Genomic DNA, 19,862 nt, shown 5'->3' with positions numbered 1-19,862 from the left:
AAAAAACTTTTTATAAACAAATTATTTGTTGAAAAAATGTTTTCTATGATTTTCCATAATCATACGTTTTTATAGTTATATTGCAAGAAAAGTTAGAACAAATGCAGTAATCAGGAATTTTTCGATAGAAAAAATCGATTTTTTCTATATCAACTGTTTTAATTAGGATATCGAAATAAATAAATTGTCCTTCGACAGATGCTCGAATAATGCATTGGTTTATTAAATTTCTTTTTAAAAAAATATAAAATTTATCAACCAATTACAAATTTCGCTGAAATCATCATGAACTTCCCAAATAAAAAGACTGAAATAAAAAAAAATTATTTTCCATGCACAGATGCCCGAATAATTCATTTGTTTCTTAAATTTGACTTTAAAAATCATCAAGTTTGTTAATTCATCATGAATGTTGCCGAATTTTGTATGAAAATCCCAATTAAAAGTCTGATATCGAAACAAAAAAGAATTGTTTCGTCAACAGATGCCTCATTAATGCATTTGTTTATTAAATTTGTTTTTAAAAAAATCATAAAATTGCTAAAAAAATGAATTTTTTAAAATTGTAATGAAGTTTCCAACTGAAAAACCCGATTGAAATCTCCGCTTTTTCCTATCGACTAACGTCCAAGTATTGCATTGTTTTTATTAAATTTGTTTGACAATTATAAGATTAATCAACAAATTATGAATTTTGCTAAAATTATCATAAATTTCTTAATTGAAAAAATTGACATAGAAAAAAACGAATATTTCTGTCGAAAAATGCGTAATTACTGCATTTGTACATTAAATTTGTTTATAGTATAAACAATTATAATCAGAAGCGACATTTTTTTTATATAATATTGTTTCCGTTCCAATTTCTTCCAACATAAGTTGCGAAAACGTGTATTTATGGAAAATCGTAGAAAATATTTTTTCAACAAATAATTTGTTCATAACAAATTTTTTTGTGTATATTGTCTAATATTGAAATATCGGTAACTAATGCTATTTTATGCAACTTACAATAATATCTATACTATACACAATCTACACACAATAAGATCTATACTGTTTAGAAATTTAAGAAATTTAAATTAGATTAAAATTAAACTTAAAATCCTATTTAGCGTGCAGTAATCAAGTTAAAGTGTTGAATTCCTGAAAATAAAGCGACAAAATTTGGACAACCACTACTGAATGTTCATATTGTAATTTGAAACAAGACAAGACATTTTTTCTAAACAAAGAAACGAAAAATTTAAAAAAATAATCACCACCGGTATCTGGGAGAGAGCATCGTAGTTTCGTTGCTGTTCCTACCTGCTCAAATTTGTCTTGCCTCGATAAGGGTTCTGTACGAGTGCCCAAACATTTGTAAATATTATTTACAAATGTTTTTTTTATTTTGATTTTATAATAAGAAAAATGAAAAAAATAAAAAAAGAGAAGGAAGGAAATTTGATTGATTGCCTTCTCATTTTTCTTTACTCTTTTTTATTTTTGTTCCAGAGAAAAAGAAATTTTGTCTTACCTTCTTTAAAACATTTTTTTTGTCTTTCTTCAAATTACAATAGGAACATTTTGTACCGGTTGCCCAAATCTGGTTGTTGGATTCTTGATTTTATTTTCCGGATTTCTGCATATTATACCCTTTACTTTAATCACATCTATTGAGTAAAACTTAATATACTCGTTTGATAAATATATACCTATTTGATAAGTATACACATTTAATGAAGATTTTTAGAGAAAAAGAGCTTTTGTGAAAAATCTATTCGATAATAGAACTTAGGAAAAAGTGGAAGAAGCAATAATTCTAACATCCTTGAAAGTAAGTATCCTATCCTATTAGAAAGCGGCTTTGATCGGTCGGACGACTCGCATGAACTGTGACCATCTTATTTCATTCACCGTCCAAAGCCGCTCCCGAATAAGGGTAGTAATTTGCTACTTGCATTTCAAATCTATTGGTTTCTGGAGTCTTTCACCTGTAATTGATTAAATTAGCTTTCTTCGATGAATTCCTTTTTTTTTACTTTAAACTTTATTGGATAATTTAACAAAAAATTACCTAATAAGAACTTTTTTAGATATACGTACTCCATGATGAAATTTGTTCAGAAGATGAGACACTTTTAATGTCACTGATTTATTTTTAAATGTATAAAATTGACTAATTTGTGCAGCATTGCTTATTTTTTCCCACAGTACCGTATGTCTAACTTATTCTTAGTTTGCTTGGTACAAAAGGAATTCAATGAAATATGAATAAATATCGTCTGATAAATTGTTAAATAAACATATTTTTTCCAAATTAATTTCAGGATAAGAAAATAAAACCCTTTTCTCGTTTCCAAGTATAGTTTCAGAGTTATGAAAACTTTCAAAATTTTCCAGAGTTTTTACGCCATTCAGTTGAAAACAAGTTTTTCATTAATTTCATTCCTGAAAAATTTTATTTCTACATTTAAATTGATTATTTTTTGAAGCTTATTGAACATTATTCAAGAAGGTAAAATTTACGTTTTTATTACTAGAAGAGTCATATTTTTGAGGAGAATTTATAAAGAAAACATTAATGGAAATATGTACTTCTTTTCCGTAAAACACCTAATTGATAAGTTAATACATACTTGAAATAATCTTTAAAATCAAAAAATCTTTACCATCATTGTCATCCGGTATAACAAAAGTTATTTGTGACAAATGAAGTTAGATAAAATATAAAAAAAGTCTTGAAAATTTCTTGGAGTTCTGGAAAATAATTAAAATTTTTTTTTAATTTCTTCACATTATTAAAACATATTCAAAATTCCTTGAAATCGTTTTTAATTATTATAAATTTAAATATTCAAAAATTTCTTCAGATTCTTGAAATTCTACCTATTCCCTTAATGCTTGTCAATACATTTTTCTAATCGGTTGACATATTTTAAAACCTCGTGAAAGTACAAGAAATCTTATATAATTCCTTGAAATTTCACACGAAATACTATGAGATCCTTTAGGATAATAAAACATTCAATACAAATTACTCGAAAGGATCAACACGTTGAAAGATTTCTGCAACCCTTTAAATACTCCAAAATATCTCAAAATCTTGTAAATCCTATATGAAATCCTTAAAATTTTCAAAATTAATGGAAATCTTTTAAAATGCGTGGATTTCTTGAAATTCTGTGAAATCTCCTGAAATATTTAAAAACCTCTTCAAATATTCAAAATTCTATGAAAAACATTCTTTTAAAAGTCTTTTAAAGTTATAAAAATATTACATAAAGTTTAGAATTTTTTTATATCTTCTGAAATACAAAAGAGATCCTTTGATATTTTGTGAAGTTCCTTCAAATCATCAAAAATTTCCTAAAATCCTTTAAATAGTATGAAATCCTCTAAAATCTTCCTCAAATTTGGAAAATTATTTGTAATCCCATCCCATTTTGTCAATTATTTTTAGAAAAATAATTTAATTTTAATTTTGATATTTTACGAGTAAGCCTCCAAAAGCAGAAATAATTTTTATTTTGACTTCTAAAAATCGTAGATGGACTAACTATTGTTATTAAATAACAAAATTTATATTGATGAGAGAAGTTCGTATTTATTAAAACTCGTACATCATATTATTTAAACTCATTATAATCAATATGGATAGAGAAAACATGCCTTATGCTGATTTAAAATAATTTTCTTCTATTTAAATCAAAATAAAATAATGCATAAAAATCCCTTCATATTTATTAAAATGTTTTTTTAATAATTAAATTTTTTGAAATCTATTAAGATCTGCAGAAATCCCTTTAAATCATTAATATAGTTAGGAATTTACATTAATGATATAAAGGAAAATCAGTTAACTTTATTCCCTAAAGCTGTCTAGAATTATTTTTGAATTTGTAAAAACCCCTCAAATCTTTAAACTATACTTGGAGCTTCTATATATTTCCTTCAATCTCTTGAGATTCTTTTAAATTATTTAAAACCTTTAAAATTTGCAAATCTAACAAAATTCTTCAACATTCCTGGAAGTTTGGTAAATCTCTTAAAATTCTCCGGAATCCTTTAAAATCCTTTGAACTGTCTGTTATCGCTAGGAATTATTCTCTGAGGTTCAATTAAAAATTGTTCCAATTTTCAAAATCCCCTAAACTTCTTGAAAATATAATAAAATTCAGTTTCTTGAATTGAAAATTCCTTCGAATTAAAAAAAAAAACACTCTAAACTAATTCAAATCCTATCGATTTGTTGAAAACTCCTTGGGATTTTTAAAAACATTCTAAAATATTTCAAATTCTTTTAACTTTTTGAAATATCTTAAAAATTCCTGGGAATATCTAAAAATTGCCGACATTATTTCAGAGCCTTTTGATCTCTTTTTAATATATTAAAATGTATTAAAAATTATTCAGAATATTTTAGAATAACAGAAAATGTTTCAAATATTTCGAAATTCTTTTCGATTTTTTAAACCTTTTTTTAAATTCCTCTTAAACTTTAAAATAACATTTGAATATGTTTTGAAATCCCTTCTATTCATTCACAACTATTGCAAATTTCTTGGAATCTTTTTAAAAGACCAAAAAATCGTTGAAATCTTTTAAAATTTCTTCAATATATTGAAATCTATTGAAAATTCCTTGGAATGTTTAAAAATACCCTAAATGCTTCAAGTGCTTTAAAAACCATTCAATTTATTTAAATAAATTGAAAATTCTCAGGAATGTTTTAAAATAATTAAAAATATTTCAAATATTTTAAAATGCTCTGTAAATTTTCAAAGTTCTTCTTGATATTCCTTGAAATACCGTAAGAAATTTCAAGTCTTATCAAACCGTTTGGGATCCTAGGTAATTATTTGAAATACGTGATTGAGAGTCTTTAAAATCCCTTGAAAGCCTTGAAAATCTTAGAAAGTCCCTTAATATTTTCGGTATTTTGTGAAATTTCAATGAATTGAGGTTCATATAGAGTAATATTAGAAACTGTGTAGAAATTTTATAGAAATATTGAAAATATTAAAAAACCTTTTGAAATCTTAAGAAATCCTTTACTTATTTTTAATTGTTCTGAAATTTATAGAAATATTAGAAACTGAAAAAAATCATTTACTTTTGGTTTCCACTGAGTAATTGAGGTTCATATAGAGTAATATTAGAAACTGTGTAGAAATTTTATAGAAATATTGAAAATATTAAAAAACCTTTTGAAATCTTTGAAATCTTAAGAAATCCTTTACTTATTTTTAATTGTTTTGAAATTTATAGAAATATTAGAAACTGTGTAGAGATTTTATAGAGATATTGAAATTATATAAAAATCTCTTGATATTCTGTGAAACAACCCCATTATAATAATTTCTTTTGCTTGAAAAAATTGCCATTGAATACAAAAATTATTGTTATAAAATAATAGCATACTTCGTAATCTCGCGAAAGTTTATTTTTGCGCTTGTTCTAATTAATATGAATTGAAAAAGATGTTTTATGTTGATCTGAAATACGTTTTCTCTGTCCAATTTCAAATTCGAACTTTTTGATCAAGTTTCGTTCTTGGCAGCTTGACTTTTTGCAGTAAAATGAACAATTTTACCGTTCTTTAGCAGGGAATAAAAAATTTTTTAATTCTGCACAATCGTAAACATTGCAAAGAACTTTATAAAATCTGTTTAAGTTTTCCATAACAGTCTGCTTTAGTTTATTTTATCATTAAAATTAAAAATATAAAAATCAATACAAATTAACTTAATTCCATATGCAGAACAACTAACAGCTGACTCCATATACAGACTCACCCAAACTTGATTCCATTTTGAAAGAAGCAGTCGGAATATCCTTCATTTAAAAAAAAAGCCAACTAAATTCATACTTAAAAAGAAAAAAAAACCATTTTATCTGCCATTTTACTTTTTTGAATAAATTATGAACAAGGAGTATTCAAAGATATTTTTTTAAATGTTTGCGTTTCAAATTCTGCGCGGAACACGATCGCGTAACGAAATCTAATTTCATTCCGTCGGTCGATGTCGCGCTGTCAAAGGGCATCGATAGACTGACCGGTCGAGGTAAACATGGCGACAATATTATTTTTCAATGATGTAGAGCGACGCACAAACGAAAGGTAGAATTCAGTGTCGGTGCACGGAAGCAACCATGACGGGAGTGGCCTTCCGGGTAAGACCGGATATACGCCAAACTCCATTACTCTAACTCGGCATCGGACCATAGATTTCATCCAGTGACTGATGGCGTTGACACCTTCGCAATTAATCGATCGTATCCCTTTGAATTTCTAACTTATTGCAATTTTGTAATCAATTCCTTAAAATCAATTCGAAAATTAAGAAAGATCACTTCAAATATTGAAAGCCGCCTGGAATGAACGATTCTGGATACTAATGAGCCATGGTGGAGATCTTTACTTCGTGGATGTGTTTAGAGTCAGTTTGCATATCTTTGCGTGATATTTGACATTTAATCACTTTTTGAAGCTCTTCGCCGAAGCAGATCTAAAGAGATTGATCAGGGAGCTCAGTTGGACTGTTCCAATCGGGAATTCACTATTCAAAAGGGGACATTTTTCAATTATTAATTTTTATCTTTAAATGAGTAACCTAATTGATCCCAATCTTGATTAAAATGAATATTGATGTATCTAAAGAACATAAATAATCAGCAAGACATTGCATCTAATTGTGATAAACAAATTATATTAACAAAATTTCAACATCATTGGAATTTTGCTTGCAAAGTATATTTGTAAGTTGAAATTACCTAATTTTATCTACACGAACATATTGGATCATCCAAATTTGTTGTCTGGTTTAATTTGTTTATTTTCTAAACAAATTATGCAAACAAATGCATTGTTTAGGAATTTAATAGCAGAAAGTTATTGTTTTTCTTTCTTAGTACATTAATATTAAAATTATGATAAATAATTAAAGATAAATATTGGTCGTTCAATATTATTTCGTTTATTTAATAAACAAACTTTATAAAAACAAATGCATATTCTGGTCGTTTACATACAGAAAGTAATAGTTTTCCTTTCTAATCGTCTTCAAATTACATTAGTGGCAATTTTTAGTGACAACAAATTGTTAATCAATATCATTTGTTCCTTTTACAATCAAATTTTATAAACAAATGCATAGTTTTACCATTTATAGATAGAGAGTGATCGTTTTGCTTTCTGATCGTCTTTAAATGATTATAGTAGTGATGTTTAGTGCTCCAGGCTTGTTATTCGATATCATTTGTTCACTTTATAAACAAATTATATAAGCAAATGCTTATGATCAAGCTTTATCGCACAATATTGCCACTTACATAAATTAAAGGTACTAAGAGAGAAAACTGATTCTTTTCTGTCAATAAATGCCTAAACTATGCATTTTTTAAATATAATTTGTTTAAGAAGTAAACAAATAATATCAAGTTACAAATCTACAGCATTAAATATCACCACGATAATTATTTAAAGATGATTAGAAAGCAAAACGATCACTTAAAACCACGTAAAATCACGTAAAACTATGCATTTGTTTATGAAAATTAATTTGTAAAATGAACAAATGATATTGATTATCAATTTTTTGTCACTAAAAATTACCTCTTATGTAATTTGAAGACGATGAGAAAGAAAAACTATTACTTTTTGTCTGTAAACAACGAACTATGAATTTGTTTATAAAATTCGTTTATTAAATAAACAAATAATATCGAATGACCCATATTTATCTATAAATATTTCTACAATTATAATATAAATGTACTAAGAAAGAAAAACGATTACTTTATGCCAATAAATGCCTAAACTATGCATTTGTTTATAAAATTAACAAATTAAACCAGACAACAAATTTAGATGATTAAATATGATCGGGCAGATAAAAATAAGCAATTTCAACTTACAAATATACTTTGCAAGCGAAATTTCGATGATGCTGATATTTTGTTAATATAATTTGTTTGTAACAATTAGATTTAATGTATTTCTAGTTATAGATGTTCTATAGATACATCAATATTTATTTTCATCGAGAATGGGATGAATTAAATTACTCATTTGAAGATGAAAAATAATAATTAAAAAATCCCCCTTTTCGCTCTATGTTTATTAATATAAAAAATATAAAATGATAAAAATTAAAAAATCTAATCCATAGACGCTCTTGTGCAGCAATTACTGATCACTGATGAAAAAAATTAAAAATCAGTGAAGAATTGTAGGCTGTAGGCGATTTTCAATAGTAAATTTTCAATTCAGCGCACTGTACATTGTTTTGGAATGAAAGTATTGCTTTAATAAGCAACCAGTTATTTATAGATTGATCTAAAAATGTATACCTCCTCATTCATACCTTCTTGTAAACTTCCCTTCCTAGAACCGAATGAGTGACGCTTAGGTTGAAAGGGATTTAGCGTAATGGTATAATAAGAATAAACTGTCTGATTTTTGCCCTGAATTAAAATTGACTTCTCCCTTAATTTGAGACCTTCGATTAAGACCATAGACAACTTGTCAATGGCAATTACAAGTCTCGATTATGGCGTTACAGCCCAAAATAATCTGAAAACCGGGAAATAGGGTGATCTTTAAGGACATTAGGGGAATAAATTCTTTTAAATAAAATAATGTAGGTATCATCTCGAATTCAATATGGAACGCCTAAAATTCCTCAGATTTCAAGACGAAATATATTGCATTTTCAACAAAATAGTTGCATCTTCAACAAAGAAAGATTTTCTCCCAAAACAGTTGCGTTTTTAAGATAAAACGTATTAGTTTTAGAACAAATTTGGCGTTAAAACCTAAAAAGATAAATTTTTAAGAAGAAAGATTATTTTCAAACAAGAAAGATAAATTTTATTCCACATAGTTGAATTTTAAAGAAAACAAATCAATGGTCAACCAAGTAGATGAAGTTTCAAGCCAAGCTGTAAATTTTTTTACGAAATGATTGACCTTTTAAACAAAAAAGTTCATGTTTATCTAAGAAATATGACCCTTTTACCAAATAAGAAAACAAAAATGAATTTCAATCTAAAAAAGATAAACTCTGAAAAAAATATAACAGTTGATACGATGATCAAACCATATTTTTATATTAAATCAAAAACAGTTGAATTCAGCGACGCGAGACGAATTTTCAACAAAATCATGACTTTCTAACCAAATAGTTGAATTAAAAAAAAACTTCATCAAAATAGTTTAATTTTCAAAGAAAGAGATGAATCTGCAACTACAAAAATTATTTTCCTAACAAAACTATTAAATTTAACAAAAAATACGAATTTTCCAAAAAAATAAGCAAATTTTTAACAAAATAGTTCATTTTTAAATTAAAGAAATAAAGTTTCGAGAAAATATTGAAATTTTGTAAAGATGAAGATGAATATTCAGCCAAAAAATAAAGTTTTAACAGATTAGTATAAACATGGACCAAGAAGTTAAAAAATGTAATAGTTTATATTATAATCAAAAACGATTCTAATTTTAAGGGTGTCTCCTGGTGTGGATCGAAAAAATCGATGTTTTTAGCTTAATCTGTCACAAAACTATCTGTAAAAATGTCTACAGAGTTTCAGCTCTGAATTCAAACTATTTCAGAAGATATAGCTAGAAATGCACGGACGGGTCGACCTATATTATTATATTCCAAAATTTTAAAACGTGTTTTCTCAAAATCATTTTTTTTGCATCTTGTGTACACGATTACGTGAAAAGTATTTGAACTATCAACTTCATTAAAATTTCATTTTGTAGAATATTGATAACCGTTCTATATGATACACAGTTTGATGCAACTTTAATTGCTTTTCATAATGAAAACAACAAGCAAATTATTAAAATTTAGAGTTGAAATTTCATTTTTGGGCTTGAAACGCGAAAAAAAAATTTACTTTTGGTTTTCACTGGGTAATTGAGGTTCATATAGAGTAAAAAAGCATATAAATTAAAAAAAAAAACTTCTGTTTAGCTGAGAAACACGGACACTATCGTGTACACAATTCGGCCAATTCATCAGCGGCACGCTTAGTTCTTTTTGGATCACTCCGCCATTTTCTAACTTTTTCGAGTTTTTTTTTACTTTCTCTAATGAGAAAGTAAAATGACCCCCCCAGTTTTTGTAAAATGTCCACGTTTTGAGACCCCCTGAATCCTAAAAACAAGTTTATAGGAATGTGTCTGTCTGTATGTCTCGCTGTCTGTCTATATGAATATCTGTCTGTATTATCATAACAACTTTTGGAATTTTCTTAAAAAATCGAAAATTCAAATTTTGAAAGCATAAAAAACAAGGGAAAATCCAGAAATTACATTGTTCGGTCAAACTATGCAAAATAGGGTACAAGATAATTGGATAAAAATTGTGCATTTGAAAAAGATCTACAAATTTATTATGAATCACTTTTTGAAAAGATGCGTAGTTTTCGCTCTAATCGTGAAAAACATCATTAAAGGCCATAGAAAAATCTGCCCGCTGCGTCGAGACATTCTCATAACAACTTTTGTCTTTTAATTTCTTTTTCGTTTTGTATGCGGGTTTTCAAGAAATTAAATTTTTATATGTTTTTAATTCTATTGTTTACGATTGAAACAAACACTTTTCATCCAGATTAAAATGATATTTGCAGGAAATAGTAGGATTATTTATAATGTTTAAACACCCAAATTCACTTTCGCGTGCGAAACTAAAATGCACTTCACTGTTGACTGTGCGATCCTCTTTCTAGGTTAGATCGACCTTCGACAGCCTACTTTATATATATATATATATATATATATATATATGTGTGTGTGTATGTGTGTGTATGTTTTTGTGAGTTGGTATTTCTAATTCTACTGCACATGCTTCGGACGTCGGCTGTAGAATTTTGGGAAAACTGGGTATTTCCAATTGTTATTTCCCACCAAGATAGGTTTTTCCTAATTTGTATTTCGACTATTTACAGCGTATTTCCAATTTCGAAAGACAATAATATATAACTGCTCACAAAAAATAACACCCATGATCATGATCCAAATGTGAAATCAAAGTTTTTGTCAAGTAATTATTAAAGACATCAAAAATTTTACATTTTCATCAGAGAAGGTATTAGATTTGTTTAAAATTAGAACTCCCCCCCCCCCCCCCCCGTTTTTGTTAAATGTGCGCATTTGACCCCCTGAATCCGAAAAACAAATCCGCTCAGAGCAAAAGCGAACTAAAAAAAAAACGTGCGGAAAAGAGAAGTAAAAACATGCGAGAGCAAAAACAACCTAAGAATTAGAGAGAGGTAAAACGGCACAAGAATGGAGAAGATTCCCCCCACTTTGTTGCTGCGAAGACCAGCCTTGTGTAAAGCCGAAAATGCGCGAACATGAACCGATCTCGCCCGACTTCACGAATAACGATCTAATGATCTAATCAGCTGTTCCTCAAATTTATTCTGGTTTTAAAATCCTGAGTTACCTTTGAATCATTAGATTTGTTGCAAAGAGGAAAATATTATTTACTGTATGTAAATGTATATATAGAGGAGGCAAGATTTCAGGTCCTAAAATAATTATAAATACATTTTATTACTGAAAATGTTAGTTTATACTTAAATTTCCACTTGAAAAAATTAATTTTCAACTTTAATTAATTTTAATTATATAATTTAATTAATAAGTAATAATTTAATTTTTTGAAAAAAAACTTCCCAACAAAATTGCTCAAGTTTCAACTTTAGAAACGAACTTCAAGTTAAAGCAAAAATATTGAATCAAAAATCGACTAGTTTAATTTTTGGATAAAAATGGAATTTTCAACAGAATAGTTCAATTTTCAAACAAAGAAATTAACTTTCAAGTGAAAAAGTTACATTTTTAACAAAAAATGGGACAGTAAAATTTTTAGTTCAAAAAATTAATTTTGAATAAAGAAAAAAATCGAATTTAAAACAAAGGTAAATTATCCAACAGTGAAAAAATTATTACCCACAAAAAAAACAAAGTTTCAACAAAATATTTAAATTTAAAAAAAAATTAATTTTCAGCAAATACTTGAATTTTAAGCAAAATATTTCAATTATCAACAAAAAAAAAGAGTTTTTATGAGTGGACTTTACAACCCAAGAACTGAATTTTTCATAAAAATACATCAATTTTAAAGCGAGAAGAATAATTTCCTATCAATTAAGACGATTTTTCAACTACATAGTTGAATTTCCAACTAAAAAATGATAATTTTTAACAAAAAATGGAACAGTTAAATTTGCAGTTCAAAAAATCAATTTTCAACAAGGGTTTTTAAGTCTAAAAAGAAAAAAATATCAACTTTTTTAAAAATTGTATTTCAAAATGAAGTACTTTAACAGAAAGTTTGAAAACTGATATTTTTGGTAAAAAATCATGATTTTTTTGTTAAAAATTATTATTTTTTTTCAGCTGAAAATTCAGTTATTCCATTCTTGGTTGAAAAATCTTTTTTATTTGACACATTCAACTATCCGGTTAACATTTTTTGGTAAATGCGTAATTTTTTTATTGTTTTTTTTTTTTTGATTGAAAATGTTACAATGGCATTCATGGTTGAAAATTCACCTATTTTATAGATAATTCGTTTTCTTTTGTAAATTAATTTGTTTGAAATATTGTCTTTTTCTAGAAAACTATTTGTTTGAAAATTAATTTCCTTGATTAAAAATCCATTGTTTTTTGGTTGAAATAGAATTTTGTTTTCGTTGAAATTTAAATTTAAAAATGGACTGCTTTCAGTTATTAAAAGTTCATTTTTTTATTAAATTATTCTTCGTGTTTCAAAAAGCATCTGCTTTGGTTAAAAATAATTTATTTTGTCTTTTTGAAAATTCTAATATTTTGTTGAAAGTTAATTTTTGGAGTGAAAAAATTTAACTGTATCATTATCGGTTGAAAATGTATTTTTTTAATTAAAAAATTTATTGTTTTTTTTGTACGGAAATTGACCTTTCTCAGTTGAAAACTTATCTTTTTTTGGTAGAAATGTATTCTTCTTGTTTAAAGTTCATCTATTTTGATTAAGAGTATATTTCTTTCGTTATAAATCCATATTTTTAGTAAAAATTCTTTGCGGTTGATATAATATGATTTATTTAGATAAATATTAAGCATTCCATTTTCTGTTAAAAATTTATCATTTTAGTAAAAAATGCAATTACATGGTGGAAATATTTTCCTTTCTGCAATAAATGTAATGATTCTATGGTAACCCATGGATTTTAAAACAAGAATAAATTTGAGGAGCAGCTGATTAGATCGTCATTCGTGAAGTCGGGCGAGCAGGGTTCATGTTCGCGCATTTTCGGCCTCACGCGAGGCTGGTCTTCGCAGCAGCAAAGTGGGGGGAATCTTCTCCCTTCATTCTTGTCTCGTTTTAGCTCTCGCTAATTCTTAGGACGTTTTTGCTCTCGCGTGTTTTTCCTTCGCTTTTCCGCACTTTGTTTTCTAGTTCGCTTTTGCTCTGATTGTGTCAAATTGGCCTTTATTACACTCTTTCAGTGTCCTAAACTGAAGGTAAAGTTCGTTAGCCAGTCTTTTTTTGGATAAAAATGCAAAAAGTGAGCACATTTTGAATATTTCTGAGACCACTTTTTTCAAGATTAGAAAAATCTCTGTACGGATATTCGTATTATTTAAAAAGTCTAACCATTTATCCTAATGACTTTCTTCATAAAACTAAAAATTACCAGAGTTATAGCATTAACAAAATTCTAAAAACACACGAAAATGAACATTTTAGGCCTGATAACGCACGATATGAAATAAGTGAATAAAAGAACAATTTTTTTTAATGCCCCACATGATTATCATAACAACTTTTTGAATTTCCTTGAAAAATTAAAAACTCAAATTTTGAGAGCATAAGAAATAATGGTAAATCTAAAAGTCAGATTTTTTTATTCAACAATTTTACAGTATTTCAAAGATTCTCAAATATATAAATGCATTAGAAAAATTATACATATAAGTTTTTTGGTGCGCACCTGAAGGAGGGCCGGAAATGTGAAAATGAGACCATATGAACTCCAATTTAACACAACGCTGCTTAAGGTTGGTGACCTTCTCAGCATAAAAATCCACCAGCTATGACTATCGGTTAAAACTAATCCCCCCCCCCCCCACCCACATCTCATTAATCGAAGTTTTTGGTGGACTCTTGTTGTAACTAGACTCTCCACCCTAGATGCTTTAAGAGACTCTTTTAGTTAATTATTAGGAGATGAAGCAATATGGCACCACAACTGCGATGTAAAACACGATGTGGTAGAAAATTCAATTGGCAAAGTCTGAGTCACTGACGTTAGGGACATAATTTAGAAGTTAAAAAACAGTAAGGTTGCTCAGTAGACAGTATGTGTAAAGTTTAAATTATAACAATAACATTGGAAATGAGCAAATTCCGTTTTTGGAAAAACATCAAAAGTTACAATGAAATTTTTAATAATCAATTTTTATTTAAAAATGTGCATTTTCCATTTAAACGAGACAATTCAACTACGATAGTTTTAATATCAATGCAGGTTATAAATTAAAATAATACACATTTATGGGAATGATATACAATTTCCGGGATAAACTTGAGTGCGAAGTATGAGGTACGTGATGAGAATGTGTTCGTTAAAGCCAAAGGAGCTTTACAAAAAGAGAATTCACAATCACCAAATTAATGTTGTCGATGCTTTAACCTTTAGTTTTAAAAAGTCTATACACATAAATCGAGAACGTAGCGCGAGGTAAATATATTATCAAGCGCGAAGCGTGATAAAAATACATTATCGAGCGCGTAGCGCGAGAACCAACATTCGCGCGTCCTAGGCCTAACAAAAAAGTTGCCTTAAATATGCTGCTTCCTTCTAGTAAAAAAACATCCCGAAAAATAACGTTTTTTCTAGCTATACACCAAAAATAAGATACAGTTTAATTGAACAGAAAAAGATGAATTAATACAAAATACTTGAGTTCTTCGCCAAAACATATTAATTTTTCATCCCAGCAGTTGAATTTTTTGCCAAATCGTTTAAATGTTAAGCCAAATAGAAGTATTCTCCAAAAATAATGGAATTTTTAACGAAATGAATGAATCTTTAACAAAAAATTGAATTTTTTAAAAATGTTCAGTTATACATGACTTTTTATGCGAAAAAGGTGAATCCTCAACGAACAATTATACATTTTTGGAACAATAAAAAAGTGGAGAAAGTTTAAAATGCTGGAATTTCCAAAAAATAGTTCATTTTCAACTAATAAAATAGTTAAATTTCCAAAAAAATGGTCAAATTTTTAAACAAATAGTGAAATTGTGTTACAAAAAGTTATTAGTTTTGATTAAAAAATATAATAGTAGACTTTTCAACTAAAGAAGAAGACAACGAGTACAATAACATTATTTACAAAATGTTCAATGAAAAAAGATTACTTTGTAATAAAATAGTTATATTTTCAACCAAAAATTACTGTCCCTTGAATAGCAGCATTTTTAATTAAAAGAGATATATTCTGAACCGATTATATAGTACTACATTTTTTAAATGGAGTTCATGAACTTTCAACCAAAAATAGTTGCATTTCATAATTTAGTTCTGCTAATTCTGCTCGCATTTGAACAAAAAGAAAAAAAAAACGAAAAAACGGGGAAGTATTTCGAAAATAGGGGAAAAAGAAGAATTTTCTGCAATAAATGTAACAATATTATTATAAACTGGTACTCGAAAAACAATTGGGAACTGCTATTGCAGTCTTTATTTAAAACTTTTAATAATATTTACAACTGAAAATAAGACTTGCAGAACATTACAACCAGAAAGATTCGTAAGTCTAGCTTTTTCTGTGGGTTCATCCTGCGCACAATCAATCTCAAAAGTTACCAATCTTTAAAATTATTTCGAAAATCGACAACAATATATCTATTAATAATTTCATTAAACCTAATCGCACTTTAGAAAAAATATAGTTTCTATTCTAGTAAAAACAACCTAAATGCAATTGAACCGCTGGCGATCAAAAGGGGATACAACCGGAACGCCGTCTTTTTAGTTGGCCCCTGGAACATATTCTTTTTCAGTTCAAATTTTAATTTTTTCATAACATCCCAAAAAAAATTATATTGCGCATATTTTCAGTTCTATAAATTAATGTGATTATTATTAGTTTTCAAAATAATTAAGAAAATATTACTTTTTCTGCAATCGCAAAGTACGAATATTTTGTGTTTAACTCGCCATAAGTTCTACAATAATAGGAATTTTGGAAAAAAAATTCAGAAGATATGCACGACCATATAAAGAAACTAACAGTATTTATAGAATTTCAATGAATTGTAACTTAAAATTTATAACGATTTTTATTCTTCTCATAGCGTAAATTAGATATTGAAAGTTTCAAACGCTTCGGAAGTCGAATGAATTGAAAAAAAATTAAAATAAACGGTAAACTAAACTTTTGTTAGGATTCAAGGAAGTTTTTTGGAAAATATGAGGAAAATATGTTTGATAGTTTTAAACTCACAATTGATTTAAGACCTCAGCGCTGTCGCGTACGCATTTTAGTGGCCGGCTTGACCTTCTAATCGTCCAACTATAAAACATAATTGCCTGATATTTACCAACAAGCTTCCTTGAATCCTAACCAAAGCTTAGGTGAACGTTAATTTTAATTTTCTGAAAATTCGTTTGACTCCCGAAGCGTTAGGAATTTTCAATATCTAATTTACGCCATGAAAAGAATAAAAATTATTATGTATTTTTAGTGATAATTCATTAAAATCTTATAAATACTGTTAGTTTCGTTATATAATGGTGCATATTTCTGACATTTTTATTTGAAAATTCCTATTATTGTAGAACTCACAGCGAGTTGAGCACTAAAAATTCGTAATTTGTGAATGCAGAAAAAAGTAAAATTTTCTGGATTATTTCGAAAACTAAGAAAGTCATCACATTTATTTATAGGACCAAAAATATGTACAATAAAATTTTCTATCGGGATGTGTTATGAAAAAATTCAAATTTGACCTGAAAAAAATATTACCCAGGGGCCGACTAAAACGATGGCGTTTTTATAAAACATTTTGCGTTTTTTAGATTGGTTTACGTAGTTTGTATCCTTGAAATTAGGTGAATTTCATATTATTTCACATGATTAAAGATTCTTTTGGTAGTTTTTAAATATTGTAACTTCCAAGCTGAATGAGTTTTCTGTAATAAGCAAGGAAAGATAAAAGCCTGGAGTGGGTTTTATTTCAGAGTGTCATATAATTGTGAAGGTGTACGATAAGTTATTCGGTTTCAGGTGGATCTAGGTCAGAGACAGCTTTTATTGTGGTTTCTCTCGAAACTCATATCATTTATCTTGCAGCGTCTTGTGGAAACATGGAAATATTTTCACGACCTTTAGGAAAGAGAATAATGAATTTTTATATACGGAGAGCACCAAATAGCTATTAACCGAATTCATCATTTTTCGTGAAAAAGCATAAAATAATTTACAAAACTGGTTAAGAAAGTTCATCAATTTTTTCGGATAAAGATAAAATTGATTGACATTTTTCTGATCCGTAAACAGTTTGAGAATTTGAAGAAAACAGTTTTAGTTATTTGTATCGTTTTAATTATTATCAGGGAATTCCAGGTGCTTTGAAAAAACCTCAAAAATTTAAAGTATCCCTGTAAAAAGAACGTTTAGTAATTGTCGAAAATAAACACTTTTAGGAACCTTCCTCCATAAATCACTTTGTTGTCACCTTCTTAAGATAAAGTCACTGTAACCATTTTTCAAAAGGAAAAGATAACATTGGCCATTTATTTTTAATAAAACCTATGATTAAATTAATAACTATTTAATTCAGATCTATACCTATTTCTTAGTTTCTAAAAAATAGCTTTGGATATTTCAAATAATTGCAGAACATTTTAATAGATTAAAAAAATTTAAAACGATTTAAAAGCCTTTTAAAGATTCTAGAGCAATTCCATAGAATGTGCAATAACATCAAAAAGTTTCAAGCGGTTTCGAAAGATTTCAAAAGATTTTTAAAAATATTTTAAGGTATTTTCAAAGCTTTTAAAACTGATAAAGAAACATTAGGTGTTTCAAGGAATTTTTAACTGATTTCAATCACTTGAATTGATTACAAAACATTTGAAAGATTTCGGAGTATTTTTAAAAATGTCTAAGAATTTTTAAAGCATTGAAAACCTTTAATGGATTTTTAAACGATTTTAAAAAATTTGAAATACTCTAATGTATTTTTTTAAATTCCATTAAAGAGCTTTAAAAAATGTCAAGTGAATTCAAAGAGATTTAAAGAATCCCACCGAATTTCTAAGGACTTAAATGCTTTTAAGGTAGTTAAAAAAATCGCATGTAATTGTAAAGAATATCCTAGATTTTAGAAAAATGTCGAATGAATTGACAAAATCTATAAGGTTTCAAAGTATTTTAAATTATTTTTATTGAATTCATAAGATTTTTGAAGATTAAAATTATTTCAATGAATATTAAAGACTCTCAAGATATTTGAACGATTTTCTACGATTTGCGAAAATTTCAACATATTTCATGCAGTTTCACGGAGTTTTGTAATATTTGAGTAAATTTCAAAAAATTAATTTACATGAGTTAAGGGCTTTCGTAGGATCTTGAAAGATCTTTCAAAATTTCAAGTTTTCTAAAGATTTGAAAGGATATAAAATATTTTAGTTGATTTCAAGAAATGTTCAATTAATTTCAGTGATTTTAACGGATAAAACAAAATTTTAGAAGTATGAAATATTTCAAGATATTCAAAATATCTTAGGTTATTTTAATAAATTTCAATTATTTCAAGTGATTCCAATGAACTTAACAAGATTTTGGAATATTTATGGAATCGAATTCATTTTCAGTTTACCCTGAATTTTTATTTAATTATTCTGAATTCTTAAATTCTTTCCAATTCTTCAGAATTCTCTTCATTTTTTTAGAATTTGTTTAGTTTTTGTTTAATTCGGCCTTCTTTTAAGCTAACCCTACAATTTCAGGCATTGTCTCAAATTTTTAAAAAAATTTTTAAGTTATTTGAAGCTAATTCCAAATTTACTGAATTTCAAACATTTATGCATATTCTTAAATTGTTTGCAAATCAGTTGACTTTTTTACATTCACCGTGAATTTTTATAAATTTCATTACATTTTTCTTAGTTTCTTCATATTTCTTTAAATTCAGTTCACGCATTTACTGAATTCAATAGAATGCTTTTTTTTATAAACTGTTTTCAATTCATGTAAATTCTTTCGAATTACTTGAATCGTTTTGAAGGTTCAAACCTTATATTAGAATTCATAAATTTCTTTGAAATCGAAATAACATTAATCACAGTAGTCATGCACATTAGACACTGTGAGTCCCTTTTGGGTTAAAAATTTGGGACTTTTGTTCACTTTTTAATTTAAAAATGCAATGGTTTTCACTTTTGCAAATAAATAAGTACTAGACATAAAAATCTGCCGACTGTTCATTCTCGCGCTTCGCGCTCGATAATGAATTTACTTCGTGCTCCGCGCTCGGTCGTTGAATTACCCTCCACATTTGTGCACAGACCACAATGCGAAATTTTGTACATTGTATGTTAAAAACTATTATATCAAATTCTTATTACAATTTCTTTTTGTGTGTACCTTGGCTTGGCACTGCTTATTTAGATATTGCAAAATAATGTTCACATTTTACTTTTCCTGATCCTAATAGGACCTTGTTGTGGTTGTTTAATCATTTTCCCTTTTGTTATATATATATATATAAATTTGTCATAAGGACAACCGCAGGATTTCGCCGGGAGCGGGTGCTAATCTGAAAAATTGCACCCGCTTCCAGCGAAATCGCGGT

The sequence above is a fragment of the Belonocnema kinseyi genome, chromosome 4 (genome assembly GCF_010883055.1).
Source record: "Belonocnema kinseyi isolate 2016_QV_RU_SX_M_011 chromosome 4, B_treatae_v1, whole genome shotgun sequence".
In the NCBI taxonomy this organism is placed as follows: domain Eukaryota; kingdom Metazoa; phylum Arthropoda; class Insecta; order Hymenoptera; family Cynipidae; genus Belonocnema; species Belonocnema kinseyi.
This window is presented reverse-complemented; position numbering follows the sequence as displayed.